This window comes from Nicotiana tabacum, chromosome 13 (genome assembly GCF_000715075.1).
Source record: "Nicotiana tabacum cultivar K326 chromosome 13, ASM71507v2, whole genome shotgun sequence".
Lineage (NCBI taxonomy): Eukaryota > Viridiplantae > Streptophyta > Magnoliopsida > Solanales > Solanaceae > Nicotiana > Nicotiana tabacum.
The window spans coordinates 123,314,906-123,336,505 of NC_134092.1; the positions used below are offsets into that span (position 1 = coordinate 123,314,906).

Consider the following 21,600-nt stretch of genomic DNA (forward strand, 5'->3'; position numbering starts at 1 on the left):
CACATTGGGGGGAAATTTCCCACCTAATAATTATCCACCAATTCCTTAATTAACTTGTTAATTCTCCACTAATCTAATAATTAATCAATTACCCATATAATTAAGAATTATCGCAAATTACTTAAAATACTACTCATTTTTAACATACCTTATATATCTTACTATCATGGTCATGTGGTATCTTGTATGGCACTAGTCCATAAATACCGGATATTATAGCTCGCACCGTATTTTATCCCAAATTGACAACCTTAAACGAAACGCATTTTTTTTATTTGTTTACCCTCTAACCTTCACGACTCTTACTTATCGCCTGTTATAAATAGAATAAATTCTTGTAACCTCAAAAATAATCTCATTCCCGAGCTTACGTTGATTAATTTACGGTAAAACTTTAACGGACGAATTGCGGGATGTAACACTTAAAGTCTGCTGAATTTGAAGCTAGTGCAATGTGAGTTCCATCTATGAACCCTATTTTGTTCTTTGCAGAAAGGGCAATCAAGATGGACCTCATCTGTCCTCCATACCCTTTTCCATTGAAGGTTGAGCTTACCAGGTTCATCCTTAGTGAATCTGATGCATGAAGAAAGAAAGAGTGAGAGTAGTCTAGTGCAGCATTAACAATGTTTTCAGTGCTTGCACAGGTTACATCAGATGTTGAACATATTTCCAAATTTATGAAGATGATGAAGAAAGGAAATAAAGAAACAAAGAAGAAGGCAACCAAGAGATTAGGATCTTAGAGTTGCTCTGATACCATGTAGGAATTTAGAGAGTGAATTTAAGAAAATATTCCTTGTGTTTTCATTGCTGTAGTGTAATGTATTTATACAAGTATTTTTCTAAAAACAGAAAAGAAAAAACTGCTATATTTGTACATTATCTATTGGTTATACACTATAATTCAAATCCAGTTATTATACTTATTTAGTATACAACTATTGTACCTATACAACTAATGTACTGGTTGTACAATTCCCATATATATTCATTGTTTGTGTAATGAATCAACCTGATCTAACGACTCTGATGAAGCAGCAATATTTGATCTAAAAGCACACATTCCTCCACTTGGCTTGTTTGCATTTTTGCAAGCTCTATTCAAAACAATCTGATGGCTCTGGTTGAGTCTTTTAGTGTTTGATCTTGTGGGTTGAACACATTTCCAAATTTATGAAGATGATGAAGAAAGGAAATAAAGAAACAAAGAAGAAGGCAACCAAGAGATTAGGATCTTAGAGTTGCTCTGATACCATGTAGGAATTTAGAGAGTGAATTTAAGAAAATATTCCTTGTGTTTTCATTGCTGTAGTGTAATGTATTTATACAAGTGTTTTTCTAAAAACAGAAAAGAAAAAACTGCTATATTTGTACACTATCTATTGGCTATACACTATAATTCAAATTCAATTATTGTACTTATTTAGTATACAACTATTATACCTATACAACTAATGTACTGGTTGTACAATTCCATATATATATTCGTTGTTTGTGTAATGAATCAACCTGATCTAACGACTGCGATGAATCAACAATATCTGATCTAAAAGCACACATTCCTCCACTTGGATTGTTTGCATTTTTGCAAGCTCTATTCAAAATAATCGGACAGCTCTGGTTGAGTCTTTTAGTGTTTGATCTTGTGGGTTAGACAGCTCCACGTATCCCATTAAATTTATCAGATAATTTAGAGACAAAGTCTTTAGTCTCTTATACTCGTTTGTATTCCTGAACCTTCTTCTTGCTTTCATCAAAACTTTCACATCCAAACTCTTCCATTGTTCTGCTTTTCTTTTGTGAATCCTTGAGATGAAAATTGGAATTGAAGGTTTCAATTTTAACATAGGTTACAAAGACAATCTTAGAAATTAGAAGAGTAAGATTTTTCAAGCTATAAATAACCTCATATAACATTTTGTACATCATCTGCAATTAAAAAATTTCTAATTATATTGAGGTTTCTCAGCTAAGTTATGATGGTCGATCTAGGTGTGGCAAACGAGCGGGTCGGTTTGAATGTGGGCGGGTCAAAAACGGGTAATGCAAAAAAAATCTATAAAATATCCGATCTGATTCATATTTGATACAGATAGAAAATGGATTAACTGGCGTATAAATATGGATATTCATATTATTTAGCTTCTTGAATACGATCACTTTTGACAGAATTACTAGTCTCTCAAATTCGAGGAGCTCTCAATTTGAGTCTTTGCAAATGTAAAAGTTAATCCCATTCGTTATCCATTTTTTAAGTGGATAATATGGATTTTATCCATATTTAACTTATTTTTAAGAAGTTCATTATTCATCCCATTTTTTAATAAATAATATGGATAAATAAATTTTTATCCATTTTGCCACCACTAGTCAATCACAAGAGATTATACGAGACAAATGGGAGGCATGGATATTCAATTTTTGTAGCTTATTGTAATTTGTTCTTGCTAATTGGTAACAGGCATGTATTGTTCCTCATATTCCATTGCTAATGATATTGAATTTAACTGGTTATAATAATACTAGGCATTTTTTTTATTGGTATTCTACGTGTTCGCTTAATTTATGCAACATAATTATTATTTGAAGAACCAAATTATTTTTTCTTTTATTATGATTTTCGCAATTTTCGGTTCAACTAAATATAATAATTAGCCTATGAGATTTTGATTTTTTCATATACTTTTTGAACTAGCAGAATTTCTATAAAAGATAAGAAACAAAACTCAACGTATTATTACTACATGGTTAGACAGACTGTTGTAATGTGAATGATTTTAAGATGCAAGAAGTAAAATTAACAAAACAAAAAGAGAAAAAAGAAATTTGCTACAGTTTAAAAAGAGTTTTTTATTTAAGAAAAAAAAAAACTAGAACCGGCCGAGCTCTCATTCTGAACCGGGCACACTATCAGCAATATAAAAATGGAAAACTACCGGTTATGTCCATTTATAAGTAGCTCATTACAAAATTGGTCAATTCATAAAATATTACTAATATTAGAAAATTAGCTATTTGTAGCAAAAAATGTCAAATGTTTGCTTTCTTTTGAGTGTGTGTTATTAGAATAGATTAGGTATATCTTAAATAGCTTGAATCTCATATTTGAGATGATTTTGTGAAGTTTTGAGGTAGTTTTAATTGAAAATTCGAATTAAAAACTGAACATGAAAAAAATGATATGTGTATCATTTATGTATCACATATGTATCATATTTGTATCAATTGTGTATCACATGTATATCTATGTATACTTGTGTGTGAGATACATGCGTGATACATGCGACGCATAAGAATATTTTGAACTCGATTTAATTACGAATTTTGATATAAAATCAGTCCAAATCACCTCCAATCTTCCTCAAATTTTGTATATTGACTTATCTATATGTTTTCAATGAATTTCAATTATACCCATTGAAAAAGTTCCTTTTTTACTTAGATTTTTGGAATATTGTATATTTATTTTTTGTATTTCATCACCTTATTTGCTACCTCATTCATGAAATTTCATTTCCGTCTAGCACCTAATGTTGCTAATCACGCTTAAAAATATGGAAGGTGATTTTTGCATGTGGTTCTTTGACAGAAAGAACCTTATTTATTTGGTTTTCTAATTTTTATATGTGTTTGGCTAGTTTTGGTAAGTCTATGACTAATGGCTAGAGGTTGGTAAGTTGAGACTTATTTGAGACATTTGTGTAAGGGTATCTCCAACCTTTACTCCCATTTTGGGGACAACTTACTCCAACCATTCTCCCATTTTTTCCTCCCAAAAGAGAATATTTTTTTTTATATTCTTCTATTTCTTCTATATTATATTATTATCTTTCATTTCAATTTTATTTTTTAATTTCCATTAAATAAATTCCATCTTTTATTTTCATTAATTTGTAATTTCCATTAAAATAATTTCATAAAATTTTAAATAATATAATTTGTAGGCAATTATTATAGATTAACTAATAATTCAAATAAAAGTGAAATCATTGCGATACAAGATTAATTAAATACATATTACATAACGATAAAATTCATTCGAAATACTACATAAATATTCAACTTCAACCTCTAGTATTCTCCCATAAATGATCTATTAATGCATTACGAATTGCAAAATGAATATCTTTGTCCTTAATTCTTCTATGTCGAGCTAAAAATTCTTGATATCATTGATTTTCATCTACTGTCATTTCTATTGTTGGAGGTGGACCTTCCAAATCATTTTGAATTGGTGCATTAAGATCACGCTCATTCTCGATTATCATGTTGTGCAGTATAATACATGTAGTCATTATATCATGTAGCAATTCTTTTTGCCAAAAACGTGACGGTCCTGCAACAATTGCAAAACGTTGTGGCAAAACTCCGAATGCACGTTCAACATCTTTTCGATATGATTCTTGTTTCATCGCAAAATATTTCTTTTTTGCCGAACGTGGATCACGAGTAGTTTGCACAAGGGTTGACCTTTTTGGATATATACCGTCAGCTAAATAATAACCCATATTATATTCTTGTCCTTGAATAACATAATGGGCGGGAGGAGCAGTACCTGCAGCAAAATCAAAAAATAAATGTGATGACTCTAAAATATTAATGTCATTATTGGTGTCGGGCATACCAAAATATGCATGCCATATCCAAAGGTCATAATCAGCCACAACTTCAAGAATAATTATTGGGGATCCACTACGACCTGTATATTGTTCAGCCCATGCTGTTGGATAATTTTTCCATTTCCAATGCATGCAATCTAGACTGCCTAGCATTCCTGGAAAGCCACGTTGTTCACCGATGTGCAGAAGCCTTGCAACATCGTTAGGTGTTGGTGATCTCAAATAATGCTCGCCAAAAACCTCTACGACAGCTCGGCAAAATCTCTTCAGGCTCTAAATTGCAGTCGACTCTCCAATTTTCATATATTCATCAGTGGCATCCGCTGGCAAACTGTATGCCAGCATTCTAAACACGGCTGTAATTTTTTGCAGAGTAGATAATCCAAATCTACACATAGCATCGGCACGTTGTACAAAGTACATATCATGAGTTTTAACTTCATCAACTATTTGGAGGAATAAATTACGGGACATCCGATATCTACGACGAAACTGGAGATCATTATAGCGTGGATTTTCTTAAAAATAATCCATAAATAAATTATTATCAGAACCTTCACGATCTCGATTGATTACCACATGACCAGGAACAGAGCCAACTCTGATAGCATCATTATTTTGATCGTGCAAATACTGCAACACATATAATTCACTTTTCCTCTAATCACTTAGGAAAAAAATCCATTCGATCTGTAGGATAGTCTGTAGATGAAGATCTTCTATTATGCCAAATGTATTTAGATATTTCTCAAGATCCAATAACGGGCGTCTATCAATCTAGAGATTAATTTTGGTCTCGAGTTGTAGATGCATACAATAATGCAAAGGTATCTAATTGGGATGCATACAACTATTCGGATGTGGATTCTGTTTTGAATCCAGATCGTCTTGAATATTTGCTGCAAGAACCACAACAAATAATGTATAAAAGAAGTCAACAACCATAACAGTCACAACCACAACAATCATCTGTCCCATTCACTTAGTACTATAATAATTTTGGTGTACCTAAAAACGAAATGTCTCGCTACTAAATTATTATGTTATTTAACGTAGTTTCAATTTTAATGTATTTTAATTTAATGTATTTTCAATTTTAATATATTTTCAATTTTAATGTATTTTAATTTAATGTATTTTCAATTTTAATGTATTTTTAATTTTAATATATTTTCAATTTTAATGTATTTTAATTTAATGTATTTCCAATTTTAATGTATTTTCAATTTTAATGTATTTTAATTTTAGCAACATCAAATATTTTATATTTGCACCTTTCATTTTTTGTGATGGTTATATCTTTTTCATACAATTATAACTCATAATAAAATTAACTACCAATTTTACATAAAAAAAAATAGATGCACGATAATTAATTTTTCAAAATTATACGTCAAAGTTAAGATGAAAAATTAATTAGGTAAATATATTATATAAACATAATTAAGTATATATAAAAAGATAAATTAAAAGATTAAATAATAAAAATAATAATATTTTAATGAAAAATAGTAAATGGGGAGATGAATAGTGTGTTCCAAATTTGGGGACACCCTATTTACTCCCCAAAATGGGGAGGGTTGGAGTGAAGTTGTATACGGACCGTTTGACCATGAGTTTTCCCAAAATAAATTTGGAATTTATTTGGCAAACACATGTTTGGCCATAGATTTTGCCCACATTTTGACAAGATCCCAAATCTCAAATCCCAAAATCACTTCAATTGCTGATTTTGGGCTAAAACATGGCCATTACATTTTTTAAAATTTTTAAATATTACCCCAAACTTTTATAGTTTATAAAAGATCCCACATTTAAATAATTACCTCAATTTCTGCTCTTGTTCCTGCTTCTTTCTTTGTATCTGCTCTCGAAAGAAACTGAGATTGATATCTACTCTGAAGAAGCTGTGACTACCCACTTGCAATTTGTCTTGCAAAAACATGGTTTAGCTGACGAAAAATTTTCACCAGCAGTGCCTTTCTTGCTTAACCCCAGCTTTCGCAAGATATTCGTTCATATGACCGAAAAAAATCAAGTCGAATGGTTTGACGACTTAAAGAAAAATTGAGCTAACTGTTATTTTCATTTTGTTATATTGTACTCTAATGCATGAAACACTGATGCTAATTATTTTAGTTGTACGTTGTGGTGTAGGCATGATTGTAATCTGAGTAATGACTTCCTATGTGTAATATGAGTAATGACTTCCTATGTGTAATCTGAGTAATGAAGGTTATGTATATACAAGATAGCAAGTTTGTTTGTTTGGTACTATTGGGTATTTGTGATAGTTTTTGGAACTTGTGGGTATAAGTCATGTTTCATGTTTTTTCAAATAAAAAGTGAAATATGTTTTGAAAAATCATGTCCAAACACATTTTCATCTCCAAATCAAACTTCACCCAAATCAGAATTTTCAAACCAAATTTGGGAATCTATGGTCAAACGCTAGCGTAGTTGCTCTAAGAACCCTAGCATTCAATCCGAAGCTCCAAAGATGACAAAAAAGCCATATCTTTTCATTGAAAGCAGCAATAGAGAAGCTCCAATTGATCAGGTGAGTTCAGCGTGTATCTAATTGAGTTTATTTATCGGGATTTATTATTGGTTGAACTTAAATTTTATTTGTGTTTATTTCTATGGCTAAAAAGTATATTTCCCATGTTTAATTTACTTAAATTATATTGTTAGATGAACATGGGTTGAAATCAGACGCGGCTATGGATTCGGGATTATAATCCTTTTAAGTTATTGGGTTCTAAATTAATAATTTGTACATATTTATTGAATTTCTTAATACAAATATAGAGTTTGAACAAAAGCTAATGGGTTCAGCCTAACCCGCGACCAACACTAGCTCCGCCCCTAGTTGAAATTATCTAATACGTAGCACTTTTTATCATATCTAAGCCATGGGAATTCACTTTCAGGAGGAAATAATTATGTACATCCTCAGCAGGTTACCGCGCGGTCTCTTCTTCGATTCAATTGTGTTTCCAAATCTTGGAAAACATTGATCTCCGAGCCTTACTTTGCGAGGAAGCATCTCAATCATGCCAAGAATGACCAAAATTCCCAAAGAATGTTCATCTGCGAATTGGGCCCTGAGGATGGTATATTTTCCATGTATTGTTGTCCTTTATCGTCGAATCAACTGGTTGAAGATGTACGAAAACTTAATTTCCCTTCAGTTTGTGAACCGTTGTATTGCTCAAGCTATTGTGGTTGTGATGGCTTGATTATTATCGAGGTTTCTGATAATATTGCTGATGAATGCTCCATACTTTTGCTATGGAATCCCTCCACACGACAATCAGTAGTACTTCCTTATCCAAAACCCGGCGGAATTTTTTGTTTGGGAATGGGTTATGACTCAAGAAGTGACTATAAGATCCTTAAGATTATGGAGGTAGAAGATTTTGGTTGTGAAATACCTTGTGAAATTCTCGCGCTGAAAAGTGGTTCGTGGAAAAAAATTGATAAACATCCTCATGGCATTCGCAGTATGTTGTCTGCTATGCATTCTTTGGCATTTGTACATGTGGCATTTCATTGGATAGGCATTTCAAGAAATTATTATGTGGTTTCATTTAATATTTCAAATGAAGTGTACGGAGAGATGCCATTGCCGGAGCAAATATGTTTGATGAGCAACATCGGTATTGGCATTTCAGTATTGGAAGGAATGCTATGTGTTTATTCTACTTCTAATTTTGTGGGAGGGGATACTTTTTAAGTTGTGGATAATGAAAGATTATGGTGTCAAAAAATCCTGGAGTGCATTGTTTACCGTAGGAGATCCCGAGATTTTTTCACCCCTACCGAAATATAGGTTTCCCAAAGATGAAGTGTTATTCTGGTGCTTAGATCTTCAATGTAGTGGATTGTGGCCTCAAGCTGATACCTTTCAGAATGGATTCGCTTTTACAGAAAGATTTATCTCTCCAAAACTACTTACTTAGCATTTGCTTATGTATGATCGAGGCACTTTTTCTTTTTTCTATTATCATGTTACAACCTCTTATTCTTATTAGTTTATCTATTGCTCGCCAGTTTTTTTGTTTCAAGATGTTTTTACCAAAGCTGTCAGCTTCCTTATTTCATGTTTTCAGAGAAACAACAGGAGACATTTCTTTGTTTAGAAAGAAGTGGTTAAATCCCCCTCTCTTTTACTTATTATTGCTAGTATAGTCTACGAGTAATGCACTGTTTATTCTTCAGCTTTTAGTTCAGTGGAAGGATGCCTAGCTGAATTGATAGTTATTACTCTGAAGTCTTAATCAATTGATTCAAAATCTGATGATTAGAGCTTTTTACAGTTTGCAATATCATAAAGGACTGGACTTTTGCGTCGTGAGTTGGGATTTAGTGCGATGGTATATTTAAGGGTTTGTGGTTGGATATGTTAGAACTCTTCGATAGATGAGACACAGTAGAGAGAAAATTACATGTCGTAAGAAGATTATAGATTAGGTTTCTTGTGGATGAGAAAATGGGGTCAAACTGCAGGTGGTAAAATAGTTAAAGTTTACTTGAAACTGGGATGTCCCAGTTGTTTGAGTTTTGGGTTTATCCATAAATAGCAAACTCGTTTTTGTTTAATAATTATGGTTTCTAGCCCAGTTTAGGCACACCTCGACTAATTTCATGGGATACTCACTACCTCCGGCCAGCATTGGTGCCAGATAATAGAAAACTTTGTTATGTTGTAAGGTTAGGTAGTATTATGGTCTGGTGCGAGGGGTATATATACCAAGTCTCAAGTGGTGTCCCGTGATACTGCTTCTTCGAATTTTTTTACTAGTTATGATATTGAGTATAAATATTAAATATAACACCGCTGGTCGTTAAAGTGATTTAGTTATTTGTTCACATCTTGATATCGCTTACTAAAGTTCGTGCTTATGCCCCTGCTTGGTGCATAACATGTTTCTGAGAATAGGTGCACTTGATTATTTCTCAATGAAAATTTTATGAATGTGGGAAAGTGAAAAGTGCATTGCTTCTCATATCATCGGGGATCGAACTTGTTCGTCCAATGTTCCCTAGCATAATAATTGAAATTTGCAAAAAAGATAGTTCAAATGCATTGTGTTGATTAAGTTACTTTATTTCTAGTCTCGTTGTTTTCTTAAGATATTTGCCATATGACATTTTCTTAAGATATTTGCCCATGTTTCTTAAAATAATTCCAACATTTCCTGCATATGATATTTTCTTAATTGCTCAAGCAAACTGTATGTAGAATATTATTCTGTTTGGTCATCTGAAAATTATGGTGAATGGTCTTTGATGTTTCTGGTTTTGATAAGTCGCATTTGTTTAATAAAGCAACATGTGCTGCTATAACTTATAGGAGTAAAATTTATTGTTTCTATTTAATACTACGTGTTCTTTTCTCCTTTCTTTTTTTCCTATCACAAAGTCAAAAGTAAAAACAAACGAATTTGTAGCTGCTTATTCATGTTTGTTATATTGAAAAATGACAAAATACATCGACAACCCCTTAAAATTGTTCACACTTTTCACTTAAACACTCTATTTTAAGTTTCTTTCATTTGAACACTTTAAAGTGCTGACATGGCAACCTAAATATTTCTCACATTTTTCAAGCGCGTGAACTCATCCAATAAAGCAAACTCCACATACTTCTAGCCGGAAACTTAATACCTTCTGTCGGAAATTTTTTCGGTCAACTATTCTTTTAATTTTTTAATTTGTTCACACGATTCACCTTCAGATCTGGGCACACCACCATTCTGGCAACCTGTAACACTCGGAAAAAAATTTCGAAGTATTTTAGGACCATTAAGAAGATTGGCAGGTACTAATTATATTAATTCGGGTATGAGCAAGACTAATACTATAAATGATATTAATTTATCATAATAATATATGTATGAGGTGTATTAAGAATGGTTTATGGTCTAAGAAGAGCCCCAAGGCTAAGTCAAGTTGGAAATTATACGATAGAGTAAAGTTTCAAGTGAGTTCGCATAAGACCTAAATTCAAACGAGCATAACTCTCAATATATGAAGAGTTATATGGTATATAACCTATCAAAAGAAAGGTCTATGTGTCTAATTTCTAATGCTTCAAACCGTTTGTCATTTGGAGATTCCTACGAAATGTTATTACCTTTTTACTAAAGGGTGGCAGAACAGCTACCCGAGCCTTGTGTAGCCTACGCAACATAGTAGCGTAGCCTACACACCATTGCGTAGGCAAATCGAGCAGCTTCCAACTGAAGGGGGATAGAAGTCTATCCAGCATAGCCTTTGTGCGTAGCCTACGCAGCTTCAAGGGGCATTTTAAAGGGGCTGAAACAAGGGGTTTAGAAAGAGAAAATATTAGTTCTTCAACTTGGAATTGATTTTCAGAGAGAAGGATGAGCTCTTCCACCAAGGATACACTTCAAGGTAAGTTGTTTTGGCACAAGGATGATTATATAACATCATTTAGTGATAACATTAACATTATTATGGATCAAATTCATAGGAAATGGATTGAATCTTCAAGAATACCAAAAAGAGGAAAAGTGAGATTCTTCCACCAAGAGGTAATCTCTTCACTTGAGATTCATATTTATGTCATATTGGAGTATGGGTAGCATGTTTATGAGTTTTATTTGAAGTCATAATGGGATATTGAATGCCATTTTTGGGTAAGGATGGGTGATTGGGAGTATGATTATAGGGTATAAGAGTATTATTTATACATATACGTACCAATAAGGTTTGTGGAAAGATTATTGAGTTCAAATGAGTAAAGATTAGGTTGAAAATGGTAGAAATCTTCAAAGACTTTAATTGAAGATTTGAGGGTCGAGTTGATATCGGAATTTAGTAATTTTGGTATGGTTAGACTCGTGGTTGAATGGGCGTTCATATTTCGTAACTTTCGTCGGATTCCGAGACGTGGGCCCCATGGACGATTTTTGAGTTAATTTCGGATTTTATTAAAAAATTTAATATTTTCATATGGGATTGATTCCTATAATTTGTGTTGACTGTATTGAATTATTTTTGGCTAGATTCGAACCATTCGTAGTTGGATAATCGAGGGAAAGGTCTACTATTGGATTGAGATAGCATGATTTGAGGTAAGTATCTTGCCTAATCTTGAGTGGGGGAATTACCCCTTAGGCATCGAGTCTTATGTGCAATTTGTGAAATCTGAAAAGCTGTGTACGCGAGGTGACGAGTACGTACTCGGACTTATATGTGCAAAATTGATTGGGTTAAAGTCTTAGGCATATTGTGCAGTAAATTGGATAATTATTGGCATTTATTAAATTATCTATTTTTCATGCCTCAATTCGCGTTTGTTGAATTTATTTTTATATGATAATTTGATGTAGTTATTGCTTGTATATTTATGTGAATTCCGTGAGTTTGATGATTTGATATTTCCTGGAAATAATTATATTATGGATTTTCCATCTGCAAATAATTAATAAAATAAGTTTAAACCGAGGCGTTATATAATTATCAAGAATTTGGATTAATGAAGGCGTTGTCCTATACTGAGTATTTTCCACCTCTGTTGTTGTTTTGAGGTTTTATACACATTGTGTGGAGCCTTGGGTTATTTGTTGTAAAATTAATTGATTTTGTTATATCTTTGGAATTGGTTGTGGCCATTGGGCAAATTGTGATATGAATTGATTTTGTTATGTTGCCGTGATAATATTCTGTGTAAATTATTATGTTATTTGAGTTATTATTTTGAGGATATAAGGTTGGCATTTAACTGTTGATATTATGTAGGTATAAGGGTGGCATTTTACTATTGTTATGTGTGTTGGAATATTGTCTGGGCGGAGCGATAAGGGGGGCTATAAGAACGATAAGAGTGGCTATTGATATTGTTAGGGCGGAGGGATAAGAGAGGCTATTATAACAGTGATAAGGGTGGCTATTGTCAGGGATAATATGTGATGATGTGAGGCTATTGTGTTGGTAATTTTCATGTGATGTTGTGATTTTCCTTGTGTTTATTTTTATACCTTGTATAATTTGTCTTGTTGTTGGTAAATTGATAATAATCTGATCTATGTTGAAATTAGGAGCATGTGGTTATTGCCAGGCGGATTATGAAATAAAATATGGGCACGAGGTGCCGTGAATAAATAATGATGATATTAGCACGTGAACTGTCCATGCAGTTATGATATGAAATGTGGGCACGAAGTGCCGTGAGTAAATAATGATGATATTGGCATGTGAATTGTCCATGCATTTGTGATATGAAATGTGGGCACGAGGTGTCGTGGTTAAATGATGATGATATTTGGCTCGTGAGTTGTCCGTGCGGTTATGATAAAGAAATTGGTACGAGGTTCCGTGAAAATATGAAAGTGGGCTGAGACCCGTATTTTATAATTTTGAAATGTTGTGTCATAGTGTGACTTTTATTCGAAAGAGATTTATTTGAAAGATATTTATTTGAATGAATTATATTAGAAAGAGATTTGAAAGAGATTTATTTGAAAGAAATTTATTTGAAAGTATTATATCGTGAAGATTTCTATTTGAAAACATATAGGCAAAAGATATATATTGGAAGGACTTAATTAATTGGTTGTACTTGTATTCATTATTTGTTGTGCTATATTTATGGTATTCTTGTCGCCTTGCTGTGTATATCACTGGTTGATTATTGTTGCCATGTTGTGTATATCACTGAAGATTTTCTATTATTTTTGTATACTATATTGCACAGGTTATTAGACTAGTGAGTGTCTCGACTAAGGCTGTCCAACGGGACGGGCCGTCCCGTCCCGTCCCATTTAATTCTAAACGGGATGGGCCCATGTTAAACGGGACACGGGATGGGACGGGATGGCCATTTCGTCCCGTTTGTCCCGTCCCGCCTGTCCCGTCCTATCTTGTCCCGTCCCGTTCCGTCCTGCCTGTCCCTCGTCCTATTTATTTTTGTGCATTATATACAAGAAACTTGTAATCCTGCTTTTCAAGGTTTTTCTAAGACCACAGTTAGAAATGATGTTTTTATATTTCAAACCAAATATTTTCAGTATATTCGTTGTGTATTGTTTCACTTAGATTGTAAAGTGTCTATCACATCTGATATAGGTCGTAGTCCTAATGGTTGTGATTATTTAACTGTTACATGTTATTGGGTTGATCATCACTGGAACATGCAAAAACGTATTATTGGTTATAAATTTGTTGATTCAAAACACAGTGGAGCATATATTGCAACTATTGTTCTACAAATTATTGATTTTTATGGACTCATTGATAAAGTTTTAACTATCACCTTAGATAATGCTTCTGCTAAGTGCTAACACAACTGCAGCAACTAGCTTAATGAAATGATTGCAAAATTAATCCAACTTATGCACCGGCCATTAATGAAATGATTGCAAAATTTAAAAAGTATTTTTTCCCTATTCCCCAAGTTTATTTAATTTCTACTATACTTAACCCATCTTTAAAATTAAGAGGTGCAAATGGACTTGTTCGTAAAATTTATGAGAATTTAGCAATTCAAGAAAATGAACAACCATCTCTCGAAGACTGCCAAGCTAACATATATTCTTATGTTAGATCAATGTTTGATAAATATAAATCTATGGAAACAACAAGTGGTGAAACTAGGGAAGAAGAAGAATACAATGAGATACTTAGCACCGGGAGCTATGACGGCATGGAACATCAATCAACATTGCCAATTTCAGAACAATGTCCGAGAGAAATTATAGATAAGTTACAACGAAGTTATATAGGAGCTTACAAATATTAGTATGATAATTTATAATTGGCTACTAAGAGGCCTAGTTTAAACAGAACCTTTCCTAGAAGGTGGCTGCGTAGATTAGGTATTGTTCAAAAGAATTATATTTGTATGTGAGATTTGAAAGTTCTATTAATAAAATAAAAGGCTTTAAGCGTTGAATTATTTTTATGAATTGTCTTACACTCTTACCTAATTATTTAATGGCTTGAAATTATATTAAATAAATTATAACTCTATTATAAATTTATAATTACTAGAATATTTCATTACAAGTCTTTTGTTTTAATATTTTATAATTCTTTACTTAGTTTCCTAATTTCCGTTTAATTTTTAAGTTTATTAAATAACTCAAAAAACTAGCTGTTGCAAACTTTAAAAACTTAGTCATTGTCAAAAGAATAGCGATTTCCAAACTCAATGCTTAAATAATATTTTTTTAAAATGGCACTTAAGGCCCGCGAACCAGTCTCGTCCCGTCCCGTTTGTTAGCGGGACGGGATGGGCCTATCGTCCGTCCCGTTTGTTAGCGAGACGGGATGGGCCTACCGTTTCATCCCGTTTGTCCCGTCCCGTTTCGTCCCGTCCCGCCACCGTCCCGGCTAAATGTCGTCACGTCTCGTTAATTCTGTCCCGTCCCATCCCGTCCCGTTGGACAGCCATATTCTCGATTGTACCTCGTCACTACTCCACTGAGGTTAGTCTTGATACTTACTGGGTATCGACCGTGGTGTACTCATACTATATTTCTGTACATTTTTGTGCAGAGCCGGGTATTGGAGCTATCGGACTCGGACAGAGTTAAAGTGTGATCGCAAGGATTCAAGGTAGAGCTGTTTGGTCATCGCAGTCCCTTGAAGTCTTTCCATTTTATTGTACTTAATTATTAATCAAACAGTATTGAGTATTCGGTCCTTGAGATCATTTCATGTATTCAGTTAGAGTTCGTGACTCAATATTACCAGTCTTGGGAGGTTGTTATATTTGTAATTATTTTCGTTGTTAGTTTATATATATAAAAAAAATGGTTTGAATTGTTATTATAATCGGTTTACCTAATCTTACAGACTAAGTGCCATCACGATGCCTGTGACAGAATTTTGGGTCGTGACACAACCACCATAAACTACTCATTTTTTTCTCGTTTTTAAGATCCAATTGGCCGTTGCAATTGTGGCCGGAAAAGTAGCATTCCTATCAGATTTTTGTTTCTTCTTCCTCGAATTTTCAGATCTGAAAGCTTTTGATTCCTTCTTTTATATTCATTTTTTTTCAATCTAATGATATGAGTTGGTCCAGTTAAATTTCCAGATTAGTTATTATAGTTGCTAATACGTATTTTAGTTGAAGCCAATTTGTATTTTAGTTGAAGATTTAATCATTGTAATAGCTAGTTAACGATGGGTGTTGATACCCAATTTTTCCCTCATATTTCTCAAATATATATATATATATATATATATATATATATATATATATATATATATATATACTTTTAAAATAGTTTTCATAATTTTTAAAGGCTTTAAATCAATTTATTTCTGTATTTTATTATATAAATATCTAATAATTACCATATAAATTATTTTATAATGATTTAATCAGCTAAACTTATCATTTACACCCATATTAGGTTTTAGATATTTTTAGTACATTCGTTATAATTACATTTGTATTTTTTAAGGCTAAATTGCATATTTTGCAATAATAGCCTATATGTACTTATAAGTATATTATTTATGCAAAAAACAGTCTTTTATATTTTTATAGTGTTAAATAATGGGTTTTAATCATTTTTATACACAAATAATATTTTTGTTATTTATTTATTATTTTTTATAAATTATTTGTTTATTAAATTGAGTATTTAAAATCTGGCCCTAATTCTACAATTAATTTCGGACCTAAAACTACCCAAACCAGCCCAATTGCCTAAGCCCAATACCCTAGCCCAGTATCCTTACCCACTCAATTAAACCCGACCCAACCCTGCCTAAATCCTAGCCATTGATCACAAATGATCAACGGCTCATAAACGACCCCTCACTTTCTATATATCCCCTCCTCTCTACCCTAACCCTCATTTTGCAAAACTCGCCGCCTCAATTCCCCCTCCTCTGATGAACCCTAAGCCCACCGCCTCTCCAAAACTCCCCCCAATCCCGTCTATAATGGGATTTTCTTTCCATTTACCTACCATATCGAAATATTTCTTTTATTTGGTGATATTTTATGGAATAACTTAGTACTTGCCTAAACATGAAAAGTACCCCACTGTAATTCTGTCCTAATCGATTTTCACCTCTTGAATCTGGACGATATTAGGTCCATATACGTTTATTTGTACCATGTGAGCCCGATTTGTTCGTATCTCGCAGATTCGTACTTAACCCTAAGGTTAGGGTTTTCAGATTTTCTTTTGATTCGAACCAAAACTTGTTCAAGCTTTGATTTTTAGCATTATTTCATCATTATTCACCCTATTATGGGTGAATCTGTCTATTTTTATCGATTTCTTTTACTTACCCTAAATTAGGGTTTCAGATCTTTAATTGAACCAAATCTGGTTCGATACTGTGCTTCTTTTGAACAATTTCCTGTCTATGTTCATTGTATGCATTATGTGATGCTTTACCTTATTTTTCTGCTGATTTTGTGTATTATTACCTAAAATTTTGGCTTTCAACTTTACTGATTTAAATACTTGCCCTTTTTGGTATTTAAATTAACTATTTCCATGTTTATGTTCTAATATCTGCACTATTTAAACCCCTCCCCACTCCCCTTTGAAAAAGGTTTTTAAGGAAAAGAGCTCGAAAAATCTTTAACCACTAAGAACTAAAGCTGTGTGCTTCCACTATTGAGTAATCATGTTCTGTATTCTGATTCCTGGTCGGCTGAAAGCCAAGGCCAGAAATTTCTGAGTTCTTGCTTTTGTTTGGTACACTATTGGATCCCTTTCTCCCCTATTTCATTTCAACTGGTAAGTTATTAGACCCTTTGCCGTTTCATACTGATTTCTGTTAATGTGTTACTTCAATTAACCTATGCTATCCTAGATGTTATTACATTGTGGTTTGAGACATGCTTAAACTTATTTTGAGTTGATTAGATAGATTCTATTTAAACTCTATGTCATTGATGACTATCTTTTGAAGTTAAGTTTGTTATGAACCTGTTTGTACACATGCTCTCATACTTTTTTCCTGTGGACTAGTTAACCATGTATAGATGTATGCATTAACATAATCATAAGTCTGTTTGTTGAACCTGCTATAATGTGACCTGTTTGATTTTGTTTTCATCATATTTTGACACCTCTAATAACTGCCTTAATTAGCTTTTAACATGTCCTGATCTAGTGCTAATTAATGTGATTCCTTCTTATGACACTAGTGTTTGCACTTAGCCTAATCTGGATCCTCTGTTATCACTATGAATATGTTGTATAACTTGTCTTGTTAGCATGTGACTGAACTTATTTTCCTAAAACTTGATTAAGTTTGCTTAGGATTAAGCATGTCTACTATTTGATTGTATATGTTCAATATATGACTCTGTCCTTAAATGGATTCCCTAATTCATTCTACTCCTTCATATTCCTTTACTATCTGGTCCTTTAGAATTCTTATTCTGAGCCGGCTGAAAGCCAAGGCTATTTAAGTTCTGTCTTTTGACCTCCCTAGTATGAGCACTGCTCAGGGTCCATGTGAGACCCTTGTGAACTCTAACACACTAGGACCTGGTCCCTAATCTTTCCTTGAACTATTTCTGATCAATCTCTCTAGTGTGAGCACTGCCCTCGGCTCTTGAAGCCTTTGGGAACTCTAACACACTAGGGATTTGGGTTCTGTATGCTCAGCCTTAATATATGGGTGAATCACTCAATAACTGGTTATTTTGTATCTATGAACATAGACTTTGGAGATATTGTGAGTGGAAGGCCTGGCTTTTCCAGGTGTATTTGGGCCTGTTGTAGGCTCCCTATAGTTATACTTATTCTGTAATTCATTACATTAAATTTTGGTTTGTAATAATTATTTGTAATAATAATTCTGGGGTGTTAGTGAAATGGGAAGGGGTTTTTATTTTACATTTGCAACAAGATTGGGTAGAAATCCTGCCTATAGGTTCAGTACTGTGTTGTTAAATGTTGTATGTTAGAAATCATGCTTATAGGTGCCTTATTATGTTCAGTCATTATGTGCTAGCAACCATGCCCATAGGTTAAATGCTTGGTTCAATCATGTTCTGTTAGAGATCATGCTTATAGGAAATGGTGTGATCCAATATGTGTAAAAATTCTTGTTTACATACTGTTCTGTTCAAATTGTAGAAATCATGCCTATAGGATCTAAAACTGGATCAAAATGTAGAAAGCATGCCTATAGGTTCGAACCAAGTTAATTTCTGCCCGTTTATTCATGAGTTTCCAAATACTGTGTTGTTGCCCTCACTAGAAAACATGCCTATATGATTAAAACAAGTAATTTTGGATACGTTTCTGTGACTTGCCACTATTTATTATCGCGTGAAACACCTAGACACCATGCTAGTAGGTTTAATCTCATTATGCTAAAAATCAGTAGGCAAATTTATGTAGGTCTTGGTAATCGTATTAAGAAACTAGATTTTGCGTATAACTGTATACTCATTCGTTCAGTATCACATAGAGATCCTGCCTATAGAATTCTGCGATTTTGCAATTAATAAAATATGTTAGAGCTAATCAGTTTGGCGTGCATTTGATGTCTAAATGCGGAGGGTAACTTGAGCCCATACTTGTTTCTATTTGAAAGTCCTAACTGTTTTTGTATGTCGCCTAGTTTTCTCCTTTTGAGCAACCTAAATTAAGGTTTAGAACTACCCTGAAATAGAGGTCCAAATACCTCCTGGACCATAGGCATAGGACGGGTAGCGCACGCATAGGACACAATCTAGAATCAAATAGAGCGATTTAAGTAAACAACTTAAAGATAGTAATCGGGTAGCAGGAGATGATAGTTTGTGCCCGCTGAATAATATGAGTAACACCCCGTCTTGAGGGATTTACGAAGTATTATTTATGTTGTATGGGGTGATCCTTTAGGCTAAAAAACTTAGGACTCCCCATTCCTGTTAAAATAATTATTTCTTTATCCACTATTTTTTTTTCTTCTCTCTTAGACTAATTCACATGATTTGAGTTCGGCCGGGACCCACCGTTGTGGACCTCGAGGAGTGCCTAACACCTTCTCCTCGAGGTAATTTGAGCCCTTACCTGATCTTTGGTGACACAAACTAGTAAACCCGAGTCATTTGCAATAGGTGCCCTAATACACCTTAATCTGTTAAGTGGCGACTCTCTCTTTTAATAACCCTTCCTCCTTCTAAAAGAGTTGTCAACTTCGAAACCCGATTTCGCGAGAAAAAGGGACGCGACAACGTGCAACATGTGACTTCTGGTACAATTGTGAAGGAGTTAGTTATAACTAACTTCCGGATTCCCTTTCTCTTCCCAACTACTCGCGTATACGTAAGCAATGGATTTAGTTGTACATTTTATTAAAACATTTTAGCCAATAAGAATCTCTCTTATCTCTCTCAGTTCTTCTTCCATTCTTCCTCTTCTTCTTCTCCATTAAGCTCAAACTGTTCAGAAGCAATTTTGCACATTTACTTCTTATGTTTTGCTTATTCTCTTTCTAATTCTGTATAGTACGTATCATTAGTATCAGAGTAGTGTTCCTCCAACCTACTACCATGGATGATCACAACACTCATATGCAAGAGTTACGAAGAGAGGTTGATTCTTTGAAGGGATCGATAGAAGGTGTGGTTGGTTCTATCACAGATCTGCAGCAAACAGTAGATGCAAAGTTGCACAGGCGATAGAGGAAATCAAGAGATTAATGACAGGGATTTGAACCCTCCAATAGTTCAAAACCTTCCTGTTAATTGATAAAACTATGTGGATAATAATGATGTTCCTGGAGAATGGGTATAGGGTTAATAACCTAGCCGGCCACTGTCAAATAACAGCTCGAAACTACCAAGTTGATTTCCCAAAATTTGATGGCTATGGGTTGAAGGATTGGCTCTACCGCTGTGAGCAGTTATTTGATATGGATAAAACACCTGAGGATGCTAAGGTGAAATTGGCTTCCTGCAAACTAGAAGGGAAGGCCTTACAGTGGCATCAGTCCTACATGTAGCACATGGTCACAAAGGAATGGCCAAGATTGGGTGAATATGTCAAAAAATTGTATGCGAGATTTGGGTCAGAACTCTTCGATGACCCAATGGGTAACTTCAAGGAACTTCATCAGGTAACTATTGTCCAAGATTATGTAGATGATTTTGATGATTACTTACAAGAGTAGAACTTTCTGAAGATTATGTTGTGAGTTATTTTGTAAGGGGGCTTAAACCAGAGATTGGGTTAGCTGTCAAAATGCTAGGCCCTAGATCTTTAGCTAAAGTTGTAAGCTTAACTAGAATTCAAGAACAAACTCTAATGGTTCAGAAATAAATTTTTTCTAACCCTTCCCCTCAGAATCCCAGAACTAATAACAAATTTGGTCCTCATGTTCTTACCTTTTCTTTTAGATCCTCCCAGTCTGCTAAACAATCCCAAAACTTTCCTAGATCCCAAAGAACCACTCATAGCAATCCCCTGTCCAAACCAAATAGCAACCCAAATGTTAAACCAAACTTTAAATATGCTAAACTATTAACACCTACTGAAATTGATGAAAGGAGAAGTAAGGAATTATGTTTCAACTGTGATGAGAAATACACCTATGGTCATGTTTGTAAGAATAGAAGGCAGTTGTTTTCTAAGAAAATAGAGGAAAGTTGTGAAGAAATAAGAGAGTTAGAGGATGAGGATGTAATACTAGAACCTGATGAGTTCTTAACAATGGTTGGCCACGGATTTGAGACTGATTTAAGGCTCAATTCTTCCTCATGTATCAGTTCATGCTATGAATGCCTTGGATGACTTTAGATGCATGAGAGTCATAGTATCTGTCAAATGCAAGGTTATTCATGTGTTGATTGATACTGACAGCACCCATAACTTTTTGGATCTCAATACTACTAAGAAATTAGGGTGTGTCTTGATTGCCATAGCACCCTTTAATGTATCTGTAGTTGGTGGAAAAAAGATGCAAAGCCATTATGTGTGTAAGAAGTTGAACTAGAAAATGCAAGGGGTTACATTTGATTCTGATA

The 21,600-nt window shown here is 33.7% G+C and overlaps 2 pseudogenes; one reads left to right on the forward strand and one right to left on the reverse strand.

Annotated features, from left to right (window-relative positions):
* Positions 1-394: 394 nt before the first annotated feature.
* LOC107832583 (uncharacterized) lies at positions 395-6,567 on the reverse strand (annotated as a pseudogene).
* Positions 6,568-7,537: 970 nt separating this feature from the next.
* LOC107832582 (F-box protein CPR1-like) lies at positions 7,538-8,587 on the forward strand (annotated as a pseudogene).
* The last annotated feature ends 13,013 nt before the right edge of the window (positions 8,588-21,600 follow it).